This window comes from Quercus lobata, chromosome 2 (genome assembly GCF_001633185.2).
Source record: "Quercus lobata isolate SW786 chromosome 2, ValleyOak3.0 Primary Assembly, whole genome shotgun sequence".
NCBI lineage: Eukaryota > Viridiplantae > Streptophyta > Magnoliopsida > Fagales > Fagaceae > Quercus > Quercus lobata.
Window position 1 is genome coordinate 84,895,187 of NC_044905.1, and position 16,051 is coordinate 84,911,237.

The window sequence follows — 16,051 nt, forward strand, 5'->3', positions numbered from 1 at the left end:
TCATGTCTATTTTGATTCCTAAAATTTAAAAAAATTTCTTATTGCTCAAAAAAAAAATTTATAAACATACCAAATGAGCCATTCCGTAATCTTGTTGTTACAACGGAGTGTTAATCATCAAGTGACTTCGTCGAATTTTACCACATAAACAAGAATTATTTTGCCAAGGCTACGGAGAGCAAGGTTATAGAAGAACTTATTTGGTATGTTTACAAACTTTTTAAGACTAAAATGGAACTTGTCAAACTTGCATTTAAATTAGGAAGCAAACTAAGCAAATGCCTCGTATTCAGTTTTATTGAGCCAAATAAAATTGTAATTTATTCCTCTCAGAAGAACGTCTTAGTGAATTACATTGCATATGAAGATATCAGATTAAAACACTGGTTCAGCCGATAGATTTCAATTTTACAATGCTTACTAATTACATAAAATATGACACGACCTCAGCCTCTTTTTTTTTTTTTTTTTTTTTTTTTTGAGAGTTTCACAACTTATGGCATCGACTCCTGATAATAGCTTTTTATCATCAGACTAAGATACTAATCGATTTTTTGTGTAGACGAAAATTGAACCTCAAATTTCTTATTCAACTATCAGAAATTTTATCAGTTGAGCTAACTGAAACCTACAATAGGACCTCAGCTTTTGGATTGTCCAGCAATCAGAATACACTTATGTAAGGGTATTGGGCCCAGGAGCTTATTATCAATGTTTATATAGGGCCTGAGGCCCAAGCCAAGGATAAGGGATTGTCCGAGGAGGGGTAAACATTGTCAAAAGAGCTCGTGCTAATAAATGAAGAAGTTAGTTTTGATCATAATGGCCTAGGAGGTTGAGCCGAGGATGAATGCCTCCTCGGCAAACCAAAGCCGAGGTCAGTAGAGGTGGTCTGTCGTCCGAGAGAATGTCCTAGGAAGTTCTATTGGCATGGATAAGCATTGCAGAAACAAAGGATAGAGGGGAGTCCTAAAATATCTAAGGAACAAGCTGCTACCACCGCATTAAATGCTCTACAACTAACTCTCTGGCCGCATTAATGTGAAAGTGATACTTGAACAATGGTTTTCAGCCTTACAGCTACTACCTAAAGATTTCAGGAAGGTGCTAATAGGACAAGCATTAGGCACCAACCATCTGGCCTGCATGTGGAGGGTAAGGATGAAAGAGGAAGAGAGTATAAAAGGAGAAGGAGACAGTGAGAGAGGGGGATCGAAATCAAGAGAAAAACACTATAGCAATCAAGAAACAAAATTGTAATCAAACCTAAGAGAAATATAAAAGAACTGATCTTCTCGGACTATGCTGATGACAATTTTCTTTAGTTGAATCAATCTGTCTTTTTGTTCTTGTCATTGGAACCCGTTTTATTTGTCATCCAACTCATTTAAGCCCAGTTCTCCAACTCACTCTCTACAAATTCATTGTTTTGGGCTTTTTGGGCTTGAGTCCATCTATCATTTGGGCTAAGAACTAGATCAAGTCCTTACAACTTAAATTCAAGAAAATATTTTCTGGTGTAGACTTACATTATTAGTACATTGTAGAAATGGTGAAGTGGGAATTCTAGAGGTATCTGAATGAATTTTCTGACTTACATTATTAGTACATTATAGAAAACTATTTTGCATTATGCTATCACCTGTATATATAATTAGAATAGAAATCTTGATGTCAAATTTTCATTATTTTCAAAACTACCCTTATTGTTTATTCAAAAATAATTCTCCCATAAATACAAATTAAGGACAAAAAAATAATTTGCAAATGATTAAAACTATCCCAATGTTTTCCCCATATTTATATTATAACTACTAAGAGCATTCTCATTGGAAATGCCAAATGGAAAATGTTGGGATGATTTAGCATTAAAGCCCAAAAATCACCAACAACCGGTTGTTGGGGTACATTTTTTTATACCTAATATTATTTAAAAAAAACACCTATTTATTTCTTTTCAAATGCCACAAACAAATTATTGGGCATGCCTAAATATTTTTTAACTATTACTATGCTAGCCCATAACCGTTCTCATTTCTATCACAAAATTGGGCTATGAATGCAAAACTCTATAGGACCTAATATCTTTTCATAAAGCCCAAATTATTTATTAAGTGAGATAAAATCTAATTCTTTCTAAAGCCCAAGAATTTTATATTTAGCAATTTTTGAAAAAAAAAACTCATGATTCAAATTCATGACAATACTATTTTATCAATGGGATTCAACCCCGTAATCAAAGCCCATGATTCAAACACGTGGCAAATTATTCATCAAAAAGCCCAGTTCCCACTAACAATATAAAAAATTTAAAAAAAAATTAAAAAAAAAAAAAAAAAAACCAGTTTTCACTGGCAATATCAAAAGCCCAATTTTCATTGGCAATGTCAAAAGCTAGTCCCCACTGGCAATATCAAAAACCCAATTTTTATTGGTAATATCAAAAACCTAGTTCTCGCTTGCAATATCAAAAGCCCAATTTACGTTGGCACTATTTTATCAAAAAGCCCAAGATTATTAACACTTGGCAAAGAAAAATATCATGGTATAATTATTTCTTAAATGTTACTATGGAAAAAACCATGGCAATCGTCTTATAAAAACTTATAGGAAGTTATCTTGAAGATTATGTTCTCATATTATAAACCCATGAAACACATGGTCATCATTTGCATCACAACATCTGTAATATATATCTTCAACGCTCATAGTAAATATTCAATCCCACAAGCTTATCATTTAAATTATGATATGATTATTAGAAACTATGAACATTACTTACGATATGGAATTCATCATAGTAAATGTATTTACGAAGGTATTTTGAAACTTATCCTACTGTTTCAACATTACAACTAATTACCTAAAGGCCCATTGCAAGTGTCTATGAAAACCCAAAAAATATTTACTAATAAAAGTCCATGAGGAATGAAAACCCATGGCAACATGTGTTGTTGATATTTATTTTGTAGGATGCACACAACTCAACCCAAAGGAACCAACCCATGTGAGCAAGCCCAATCCAAAAGACCCCAGCAAGAGGTAGAGGATTGAAAGTGGACAACCAGCACTTGTTCATCCCTGACCAAGGTACAATTGGAGGCCCCTACAAGAGAACCAAGTCTTTGAGGATGAACTAGGGGCTATCCCATCAGCTTACTGTCACCCTCTACCTGACGTGAACAGTGCCCGAGGGTTGTGATATTAGCTGAAGTCTAAAGGGTGATGGAACTCCATCATCTATCTTCCTCAAGACTGTATCTCTAGTGGAAGGGGGACTAAAACCAAGTTATCCAAATTTCAACAGATTGATGCTATAAATGTAAAAAAAGTTCAAGATGTGATTAATGTGTTTCATGTGCCAAGCTCATGAATTTAAAGGGGAAAAATTGGGAACATGTGGTATGGAGGGCATAAAGGGATCTCAAGCGGAACCCCCTGAAGTGGATTTAAAGTTTGACACCTGGCTTAGGGTGTTGAATCCTACTTCTTAGGGTTCCAACCTCAGTTGTAGCACTAGGATTCATTCTTAATACTTGCCTTAATCCCATTGGTTAAACTCAGCTCCAGAGATCTTGACATTTAATGTAGAACACCCTAAAAACCCACCGTGTGGCATATTACCCAAAGAAGTAAGGCAACCCCAAAACTAAATCTCCTACTTCTAGCCAAATCCTAGGTTGATTAAACCTGATTCCTTGCCTCTAATCAATCCTACGTTTTTTGGATTCTTGTTAATTAATGCTTCTCTAAACTCCATTATAAAAACATAAGTACCTCAGCTCATAAAGACACAGCTACTCCCTTTGAAACTTTCTGATTTGTTGGCTATTTTGCTCGTAATTCATCTCTCCCCAAGCTTACAACCCATTCCCCTTAGCCCACACTCACCTAACCTCATACATTCTTTTCCTCCTTTACACAATCACAGCTCATAAATGTCTCCCAATTAGTCACAAACAGCCCACTACTCACTAAAACCTTAACCTCAATATTAATTTCATCTCACTCACTCAAAATAGCCCACATTACTTCATTCATGCCTTATGCACACATACTCACCAAAATCTTAGTTTAATACTTGCTGCATTGAGCTGGGATCTCTCTCTCCCTTCACACCATGCCAATTAATCCTTTTTTTCTTCTCATGGAACCTTTAATTTTTACTTTTTGTTTTACAGTTGAAGAATATAATGTATTTGTAACAATCGAATTCTTCCCTCACATTGATGTAATGATGGCCAAAAGTACAATAAATTCCCTTGACCGAGACACGCATGGACCCCCAGGAGTGAACACCTTCCTAAATTTATTTAATCATTGACTGCTGGACCCTTAAGTGTAATTTCACCTTTATCACCGGAGGATTTACTTTTCTGGACCCTAAGTGTAATTTCACTTTCACCGCTGGAGAATTTACTTTTTCTGGACCCTTAAGTGTAATTTCACTTTTACCGTTGGAGGATTTACTTTTCTGGACTCTAAGTGTAATTTCACTTTTACTGCTGGAGAATTTACTTTTTCTGGACTCTAAGTGTAATTTCACCTTTACTGCTAGAGAATTTATTTTCCTTGTATAATCAGGATAGGACCACTAACGTATTAATTAAGTATTGTAAAGTGTTTTTCTATTGGGCTTTTGTTGCTGTTTTGTCAAGTGCATCTTTTATGTCTTGCTTGGATAGGCTTGTCACCACACCAAAAGCTTTTGGGCACCATCTTAAAAGCCCATAGTTGAATTTTGGCTTGACTTCCCAATATTTTATTCAGAGGCATTAATTTCTCCCTTAACACTAGTCTTGCAAATACTAAGTATTGCAAAAAAATTTGCAATTATGCTATAGTGCGATTCTAAATGAGAATCGCACTATAGCTCTATGGTAAAACAAAATACTAATATTTTATTCATTTTCACTGTTTGCTTTATCAACTCCCCTCTCTCTCTCTCTCGTTAGTCACTCTCATCGCCTCTCTCTCTTTTTCTTCTTTTTCAATTTTGATTCTTTCATTCAATCTCTCCCCCTCTCTCATCCCTCTCTTCCCTTTTTTTCTCTTTTTTTTCTTTCTCTCTATTTTCCCTTGAATCAAGGGTTTGATGTGGTGGCAAATGGGTTTGATGTGGGTTTGATGAAGGCGTGATGTGGTGGTAGAGGTGTTGATGTGGTGGCAAATACAGTGGTGTGTTCATGGGTTTCTAGCATGATTTGCAGCGGCAAGATCAACATGGGTACGGTGATGGATTTGGTTATGAGTTTCTCTATATTTGCTGTTCGTGGTGGTGGAGGGTTTCCATGGTGGTGGGGATGGGTGATTGATGGTGGTGGAGACTGATGTGGGTTTGTGGTGCTGTGGTGGTGGTGGGCAGAGGGCAGTGAGCATGGTGGTGGCTGATGTAAGTTTGTTTGATTATTTTTTAATGGGTTTGTAGCTGGGTTTGTAGGTGTTTTTTGGTTGGTTTGTGCCTGTCGAGGACTATTTTTTCGCTCCACGTGATACTACTTCATTGGCAACCCATGTCACATTAACATATTATTGATTTTTTTGGTAAATCTATTTAAAACCCAAAATAAGGTCATATCTCATTCAACTACATGGATTGGGCTCACATGGTCTGTGAGATCTTTACTTCAAAAGGCAAATTCATGGTCCACATTTCATTTTCATCAATTGGGATCATAACCCATGATATCATCAACATCAACATATGGATCGAGCTTAAACAATGAGTCAAAACTCATGGCCCATATTACCTCTCTTACACTCATAGCAAGCGGTTTTTTTAACAAGAGCCCATATTTACACAAAATGACAACAAAACCTGAGATATTTCATCTCATCTTCAGCTTATGATCCAAGCTCATAAGTCTCACTGGGAAAATTTTGAAAGTCGTGGTTTGGAGGGCCAAAAGGTATGTTCAATAAAGCTCTAGCGGTTTAAAGTTGATAAAAGAAACATGTTGTTTGGCGTGTCTTCTCCAACTCCCTAAAGTCTGACAAGTCTGTGTGTAGCGGTTAACATATGGTATGCATCTCTTCTCACATAGCACTTTAGATGATAAAATTCCCCATTGCTCTTTTCCTAAAACTTAATATTCATCATATGACAAATGCTCAATATCTCTAGCCATCTAACTGCTGAGAAAATAACTGTTCATTCAATTCCCAATTGTTGCTATACAAATTTAGAAACTTCATTATTTTATTCTACATAAACTACATTACTATTTTCAGTTAAAATCCAACTCAAACACATGGCCTAATCTGATTGGCTATCTTTAATCTCCAACTATATACAAAATATTCATGATATCTCTAATACCCAGCTGCTGTCTATCACAATCAGACCATATATTTCTTTGCCAGCTGCAGAGCAGAGCATTAAATACTCTTCTTGCTCACCAAGATTAAGTCACAACACAATGAAACTTTAACTAGATCTCTAAATCTTCATTAACTTTTAACCAATCCTTCTATTACTTACTAAAAACATGTTGTAATAGAATCTTGAACCAAAGATACAAACACCCAAAAGATGAAACATTTTCAGCTGAACCCCAGCAGTATATTAAGTACTTGACACCTGGTTGGAAGTGATATCATCAACCATTTAATGTTGAAATCCCAGCAACCAGCTGCTATACCTAAAATAGCAAGATACCCTTCAAAGAGATCTTACCATTTTCAGCCAAATCCATGAAATAAATGCTGAATGTCCTCTCCAACAGTTTGAAATCACCCAGCTAACCTCATCTGCTTCTGCCTAAAGCAACAGCTGTCTTATAATAGATGTGACAGCTTTTTTAGAACAGATGTAACAGCTGACCTAGCAGCCTTAGGATTACTGATTTTCCACATTTAGCTAAAACCAAAACCAACTAAAGTAATTATCTTTTTCTTATCAAAATACCTTCATTTTCTGTTACTCTTTCCCCAGCAGCTCCTACTCAAAACAACAAGAATACTTTAAAACTAAACATACCATTTTTGGCCAAATCTTAAGATGAATTCTCTAAAGATTTATTACTATTTGAGACAAATTTTAGCTAATATTCTTTGCTAAAATACCCCCTTAAACTCAACTCTAAAGAGAACCCCCCACCAACACCTCAAGGGGGGACATCAATGGAGAGGAAGAACTCCCTCATAAACTTCTCCCTCCCTCTAATGATCTTGAAAAGCTCTTAATCAAGTTCCAAGCTTCTGAGTTTTTTAGTTCCCAAATTAGAAACAAAACTCTCCAACCCTTAATCCATAAATGCCCTTCATAAGCCCTTATACATCCTGCAGCAGTAAATCCCAGCAACATTGCTAAATGCACTACTTCACTATTACCTCTTTTATACTCATTCTCTCATTCTCCATATCCAAAAAATACGTCTATCTTACTGCTCTTATCTCCAAATACCTAAACACGTCTTCATACTTTTCTTTTACAAAATCTCTCCTCTTAGAAAGCAATCTCTACAACTTCTCCATTAGTTATAATCTCATATTTTTACTATCTTTAACCACCATATTTATCATACTTCCATATATCATACATACTACATCCCACAACACATTTATATCTTTTACAATCTCCACACTTCTCAGGAGATATCAAACACTCATACTAAAAGCCCTTCTCAAGAAAGACATAAGCTTCTAATACTAAAGTCCTTCTCTTAGAAGGCATAAGTACTCCATACAAAAACCCTTCTCATGGAAGGCAACACTATTCATAACTTCACAACAACTAAAAAAGAATTGTAAAGGGAAAAACTCATTTAAGTGCATGATAAGAGGGGCAAGCTTAACCAACCCCTACACACAGTTGGGCATACTTTTTCTCCCTCCAGTTGCACCAATTTTTCCCCCTTAATCTTGAAGTTATCATGACAAACTGCCTCTCTACCACTGGGGTCACTCTATTGGGATATTATCAATTCACAGAAGCTGTATAGCTGGGGCTACAAACCATCAAAGATAAGTAACTCTGCTTCCATATCTTTAAATTTACATAACTGAGTACATGATTACTTCACATTTAAATACATATTACTTTATTCCAACTACTATTACAACTATTAACCAAGGCTTAAACTCATTTAAATGCATGATAAGAGAGGCAAACTTAACTAGCCTCTATTGCTGGCATTCTGCTAAAATCCTATCAGCTTACTGATGCTACATAACTTGAGCTATAAACCATACAAAGATAAGTAACTTTGCTTCCATATCTTTAACTTTACATCATTAAGTACATGATTACTTTACTTCTAAATAAATATTACTTTATTTCAACTGTTATTACAAATACTAATCAAAGCTATCATATCAAATGCATATTACATATTTATTCAACCATTATCATGATTCTTAGATTTTGGCTTTAATGGTTTTGTAGGCTTAAAAGTATGCTAGTAGTCGTTGGTAGTCGTTGGACCACGTGGCCCAATGTTAAGTTTCGGATGCAACTCCCCAAACAGAACTCGGGCCTAGTAAGGTCATCCTTCCAACAGACCACACATGGCTGGGCAACCGAAAAAGGCCCCCGAATAGTGCCTGGATATTTGGTGGGTTTTTGGTCATGGTGGTTGTTATGTGGTGGTGACTGGGTTTTTTGATAATTTTTTAATGGGTTGTGGCTGGGTTTGTGGTTGGTTTGGGGGTTGGTATTTGTTGCGATTGTGGTGGGTTTAGGGTCACAGTGGTTGGTGTGTGGAGGTGGTGTGGATGAGAGGGTAGTTGTTGTGTAGAGGTGTGGCCGATAGAGTGACAAAGAGATAGAAATTAGAAATAAGTGGTAGATAATTTTATATTATTTTGTTGTATAATTTATATTATTTTAGTGTGTACTATTGTAGAAATAAAAGTTGAAATGTTGGAAGTATTATAAAATGGTATGGTATAACTGATAAAGTAACTTAAGTAACTTTTTGAAAGGGTAAAATAGGATATAATAGGATTTTGTGATGGGGATGCTCTAAAGCTTTTAAAATTCTTTCACACCTAGACAATTTCTTATCTAAACAAAAAGACTATTATACAATGGGATTTTAATATATATATATATATATATATATATATTTAAGCATCCCAATTGAGAATGAAAGAGACTAGTATTAACTACTGAAAAAAGTTTATCTCCAAATAAGTTAGTATAAGTTTAACATTGTATAAGTTGCAACTTAGAATAATTGCGGTATGCTAAAGTATTCTAGATGAAAGGAAATTATTGATGGTTCATTTTACTATATTATCAAATAAATCTACCTCTCTGTCCCAATTATATATCTTGGTTTGAAAATATATGTTTAGTAATGAAAAATTTTACAAATCTTCTCAAATTAAAATGTCATAATATCTCGTTCAAAAAAAAAAAAAAATGTCATAATATCATTTAAGTTATATTAGCACGATTTTTAATAATTCTTTTGAGATAAGGATATTACGATAAGTTCAAGGAATGAAAACTTCAATTTTCAGGAAGTAGATATGTATTTTGAGCCTAAAAAGGAAAACCTTGTATGGTGTTTAGAGATAAAAGACTCTTCATTCGAAAATTAGAGATGATCTTTCAAAAAAAAAAAAAGAGATGAATGATATATTGTAGCCTGTTTTTATTACTCAAATTCTAATATTTATCTTTTTGGTTTTTTATAAAAGAGATTTTATTAAAGAGATTACGATATAAAAGTTCCTATACATAAATATCACATTTTTATCGTTTAATAATATGGGATATGTCATAGTTTATCCATTCTTTTTGGTGTGTGTTTGTTTCTTAAAAAAAAAAGAGGAATCTGGAGTAATTGTCACACATTACTTAAGATTTTTTTTTTTGAGAATGCATTACTTAAAACTTAAGAGTGGGTTATGTATAATATACTTGTCTCATAGTCTCACCCTCCATTAAAAATTATAATGGTTTTTTAAGTAGAGTTTATAGTGTGTTTTAGTATTAAAAACTTAATATGCATTATGTTATGTCATCAAGCATGTGACAACAACCACATACTTGTAAACCTTTCTCTCACAAATATGCAAGGCTTCACTAAAACAAAATCATTTACTATTGATGCGAACCTCAATAGACACGCTTTGAGACCCAACAAAAATATTGGAATATGTTGCAAACCTCAATCGACATACTTTGAGACCCAACAAAAATATTGGAATACTTGCCCAAGAAAGCTAAAATTCAGATTTTGATAGAAAACCCTGACCCAACGTTTATAAGTGAAACGCGAACCAAAGGTATAAGTAACACCTTGACCCAATGATTATAATTGAATCACGAACCAAAGGTATAAAGTTTGAACGCCACAAGGAAGAATCCCTAATAAGTTCACAGTTCTTGAAGAACCAAAAGAAGAGCAAAGCCTCACTTTTTCTGATTTTTATTCAATAATTCTCTATTACAATGAGTGCATGATACTTATAAGGCATGACTGAAAAATAGAAAATATGAAAAATGTAGTAAATAATAAAACCCTAAATAAAAGTTGATTTGGTCTGAAATTAGCATATCCAAAATAGGAAAATAGCTAAAAAAACGTTCTAAAAAATAAAAGCCTAAAATTAAGGTAGATTTGGTCTAAAATAATAAGTTCCAGAATAGGAAAAATGGCTATTAACTAATATGGGGCTGGAAAGTCAATCAGCCATTAATCCACGCCATAAATCACGCCCAATCAAAGCAGATCAGCCCTCAATAGCTTGGATTAAATTTATTACACCTTCATCTTCCTTTGAGCCAAGCTTGGAATATCCTGCGTTAGAATCAGCCCAAATCTCTTGAATCAGCCCATTAAGTGCTTCTTTGATCTTCTTGGATCTTGCTTCAGTAATAGGCCCAACTGGAACATGCAATGGATCCTTGAATGCTTTGTGATTCTCATCAACTATTCTCCCAAAGGCAATTTCATAACGACTACGGTAAAATATTAATAGTTGTTCTTCATGGAATAATTTATTATAACCAATAGAAAATTTACAAATTATAAGAAAAAAGACACGAAAAAGATTAATAGGTCTGACATTTAATTTTATAATAATGAAATTCTTCCCACTTATCATTTCAGCAAGAATTCGATATGGTTGTTATTCCTCATGATCTAGAATAAATATTGTAGGAGTATTAGGCCTGGGATTTCACTATTTATTTATATATTGGGCCTGTGGCCCAAGTCGAGGACGAGAGATTGTCCGAGGAAGATAAGTCTTTGACAGAAGAGATTGTGTTAGTAAACAAAAAGGTTAGTTTTGGTCATAATGGCTCAAGAGGGTGAGCCAAGGATAAATACCTCCTCAGCTAGCCAAAGTTGAGGTCCGAAGAGGTGGTCTGTCGCCCAAAGTAACGTTCCAGGAAGTTCCATTGATACGGATAAGCATTACAGAGATATCAGACATGAAAGAGTCCCAAAATATCTTAAGGGAAAGCTGCTGCCACTGCATTAAATACACTGTAGCTAACTCTTTGGCCGCATTAATGTGAAGACGATATCTGAACAGTGGCAAGCAGCCTTACAGCTACTACACGAGAATTAGGGAAGGTGCTAATAGGACAAGTATCAACACCAGCCATTTGGCATGCACGTGGTGGACAAGGATGAGAAGAGAAGGAAGTATAAAAGGAAGAAAAGGTAATAGGAAAGGGGGATCAAAAAAGAGAGAGAAAATTACTGTAGCATCAAGAACTGACTTTGTAATCAAACTTGAAAGAAATACATAAGAACAGATCTCCTTGGACTTTGCCGAGGACGATTTTCTTCATTATAAACTGTTTATTTACATTTTCTTGTCATTTAAACCTATTTTCGTGTTAGTCTAATTCATTAAAACCCAGTTTTCCAACCTATTATTTACAAATTCATTGTTTTGGGTTTTTTGGGCCTTAGTCCTTCCATCTGTTGGGCTAAGGATTCAAATCTGGTCCTTATAAATATAGAAAAACAATGAGCTTGACTTTTTAGTCGCTTTGTTTATTTTGATTTTAATATTTTCTAGAAAATGACTTATCTTATAAAAATTATTTTCTAAAAAAATATTTAATTTTTCTATATTTAGTAGCAACATTAAATAAGTTGGAAAATAATCTTTTAATTTCCCTTATTTAACTTTTCTTGAGATAAAGTTGTTTTCAAAAAAAAAATTAACTTACCTTGAGATAAAGTTAAAAAAAAAAAAAAGTAAAAAACAATATCTAAAAAATAAGTCATACTAGTTTTCATTTGACTCATTATTTATGATACTACCAAACACTAGAAAACGTAAAAAATTATTTTTCATACAAAAAGTTTTGATCGAAATAAATGGATGAAAACATTAAACATGTTTTTTTTGCTTGATCAAATGTTAAAAGGATGTAACTTTTTGTTGATGGCCATTTCGGAAGCCCAAGTGGAAGGGAGAAGCCCAACAACATGGACAGAAATGAGTTGGCAAATGGATAGAAAACTCATTAAGCCTAAGCGGCAGGAATAATGGATCACAGGCCCATGAGATAAACAAATAGGTCTTGAAGAGGTAAATAGGCTTAAAGGAGTCCGGAAAGAGAGAAAAAGCAAATCATGGGTAGTATATGATGTGGAAAAGTGAGAATGGGCCACGGCAGGCCCAAAGTAATGAAAGCAAAGAAAGTAAGGAGGTTGATGGCAAGCTTATGAACCCCAAGGAAGAGAAATAACGTAATTGGGCTGAGGAAGCCCAAAGAATTCAGTAAAAACCCATAATAATGCAAAGTTAGGAAAATGGCCGAGAAAGCTCAAGGAAAGCAAACAGGCCCAGGACGCCAAGGGAAAACAAATGGGACACAAGAGCTTGTTAGTAATGTAATACAAGAACCAATGGTCTTGCTAGGCCATTAGGGGAAGAATAAACGGCAGGTCCAAAGGGACCTAGCCAGATTGAAACAAAACAACTTCGCAGCAGGAATGATAGAGTGGTATGGCAGGAGATAGTAACAGGAAGAAGGGTGGGCTAAGGAAAAAGCAAAGCCCACCATCAAGCAAGGCCCAACCTCGAATAGGGTAAACCATAAAGGAAAGGGAAACCAGAAAATAGTTAAGAACGGACAGTAAATTGTGCAGACCAATCACGGCAAACGCATAAGCAGCAGGCAGATTTTGGACATACATGGAAGAGAGGCACGCACAAGGCCTAGATCCCACCAGCCCGTACCTAGCCAATACAGGACACGGTGAGGTCATGGGTCAGAGGTAAGAGGGCATGGTTTGGTGGTGGGGAGAGGGGAAAACCTATTTTGAGGTTCCTGCTAGGGCTCTTTTAGGGGAAGTGTTCTGTTGGGATGACATACCACCCAAACGGGCAAAGCTGAGCTGGAACCACTAGGTGCATGCCATGAGGGATAGGGAGAGAGAAGGCACCCACACCGTAGTAGGAAAGGGTGTCACGGTAGACAAACAAACAAAATAGCTTTCTTTTGTCTAGCAATGGGGAGTGGCTCACAGTCGGACCAGTGGTGATTGGCAGGTACACCTAAACTAGACAAAGGTGGTTGAAGGCTAAAATAGTAAAATCCGATCACGATAGGCACTATAAAGAGGCCCTTGTCGTGTACAGGAACAAGAAGAACGGTAAGCACTACGGAATTGAAAACTTGAAAGTCAGGAAATAGAAACAAGGATTAAGAAAAGAAAAAAAAAAGATAAGAAAAAGGGGAATATTAGAAAAGAAAGAGAGTGAGAACGGCAAGCAGGCATGCACCAATAGGTTAATTCCCTCTCTCCCTCTCAAAATCCTGCTCTCTACCGGAAACGAAAGGTATTCTTGGGTACCAACCATTCAGATCCACTTCCCTCAAAGTGATTAATTTCTACGGCAGGATCCCCTTGAGAGATTATTCACTTTGAGAAGGTGTGTTCTTCCCTCTCTGGTTTCGGTCCCGCAGATCAGACTTGATATGTTTTTTCTTAAGTAAGGTTTATCTGTTCATCTTAATAAAGATCTCAAAGTATTTGATTTTATTATTATCATCATGTCTGCCTGTCGCAACTCACTTGAAACAGTTCTGCCCGCCATAAGCGTGTTCTTGGTAGACGAGGTTTAGTTTGTGCACAAGCCAGATCAAGTTGAGTTGTAGTTGGACCGATCTCAACTCCTATACCCAGAACACTCGGGCCCAATACCGCAGGAGGTAGCCCAGCCCACTTTAACCAAAAAAGGCCCCCCTACACTTTTTATAAATAGAATTAATTTAACCAAAAACTCTATCATTTTCATGAATAATGAAACTATGAAGTTTATTTTAAACGAACATGTTCTAAATAATTCAAAACAATAGATTTCATAGCGAGAAATAAATTACTATTTTCATTAAATTAAGCAATATGTATTAAGTAAAAATACCAATATACTTGAGCACTAGCTAAGAGAATAGGCTATTTGCCTCCAATAGGCAGACAAAAATGAAAAATCACAAAAATTGCAATATTATAATACTTGAAGATCAGCCTATGATTTCGCAATTAATCCAATTTATGCATATTTCAGATGATTTAAGCTTCTCCCTTCAAAACACCTCAATTGAGAGAGTACATTTTCTAGAACTATGATAAGATTTAACTTAAATTATGTATTAATTAAAATTTTTTGTTAGTCTCTAAATAATAATAATAGAACCACTAAATGGCACGTGACATTTTGTGATTAACCTTTTGAATGTAATTTGTGGTCTTGATGCCATGATGTGGCAATTTACGATTGGTTGAGAATTTCATACTCTACAAATAATATAATTTTGAAAGTAACTAAAAGAAATTATCTCTTAAAATTTTTAAGAGTTTAAGAACTATATATTCTAATTGACTTTTGGCCCAAGGTAGGGTCTATTAGTCTTGCCCATGGACGAATGGATCATGATGGACTTCTTTTCCAAACCTATTTAGGCCAATGGGTGAGCACTAAGTAGCGAGTCATACTCTCTCCAAACATGTGGTCTACAGTGAGCCGGCTTCGTTAGGAATTCTCTAAATTTTTCTTTTCAAATTCTTATATTTTTACAACTCATTTTAGAACTATATAAATTCTCACTCAATTTTTCAAAGAATCTAGATATGCAAATATTTTTACGAAATTCTATCCTTGAAATTATATTTAGAGCTAATTTATTACTAATTCACTTTAAAAATATAGTTATTAACATTCCAGTTCAATAATGTAACCCTTAAGTTTGTCACATTATGAAGCCATATAAACACAATTGACTTAGATCATCCTACTTATGAAAATTCTTCAAAATCCAAAAATGCTATATTATGTTTTTGGAGCATTGTCACCATCCCTGGGTACCTTTGTAGTATATTTCCTTTCTTGTTAATTTGGGAGTAAAAAAAAACAAAGGAAGAAATAAGGTCATTCAAAGAAGGTTAAGCTGCATGAATGACAACATATGCTGAATTCAAAGAGCAAACATATAAATATCGAATTCAAATTTAGAAACCCAAGGGGTTGGCCAAGTTGGTTGGGCTCTCGATCTCAGGGTGCTTGTACTGGACCCGACTGAGTGTACTCTCCAGTTCGAGTCCTACTACTTACACTTTGAAAAGAATTTTTGGGCTAATGCTTTACCCCTTCTTGGGTTCACCTGGCGCGAACAGTGATTAGTCTTTTGTTGAAAGTCTTGAGGATACACTTTGCGAGAGCAAAAAAAAAAAAAAATCAAATTTAGAGAAAAGCATTGCCCATTGATTCTATTTCTTATTCATAACCTTAAAAATTAGGAATGTTTGAAATGATTTCTTGCATTAAGGGACAACCATTTTCCATAGAATCTCAAATATATTTTTATTGTTCGAACTTATTCTAATATATATATATATATTATTTCATTGTGTGTGATAAAAAATAGTGGTAACATAGTTCAATTCGAGGAATAATTCTGATAACAAGAACTTAAATTTATATTCTGCATGTCATAATGATGTCTTTTAAATAAGAAAATTATTATAAAAAAAAAAATAAAGGAAAATCGCTATTCAAATTTCAAAGGAAAACAGTAAAAAGGTTATTACTTTATTAGTAAGAAAATTCCTCGTAGTTTCCAAAG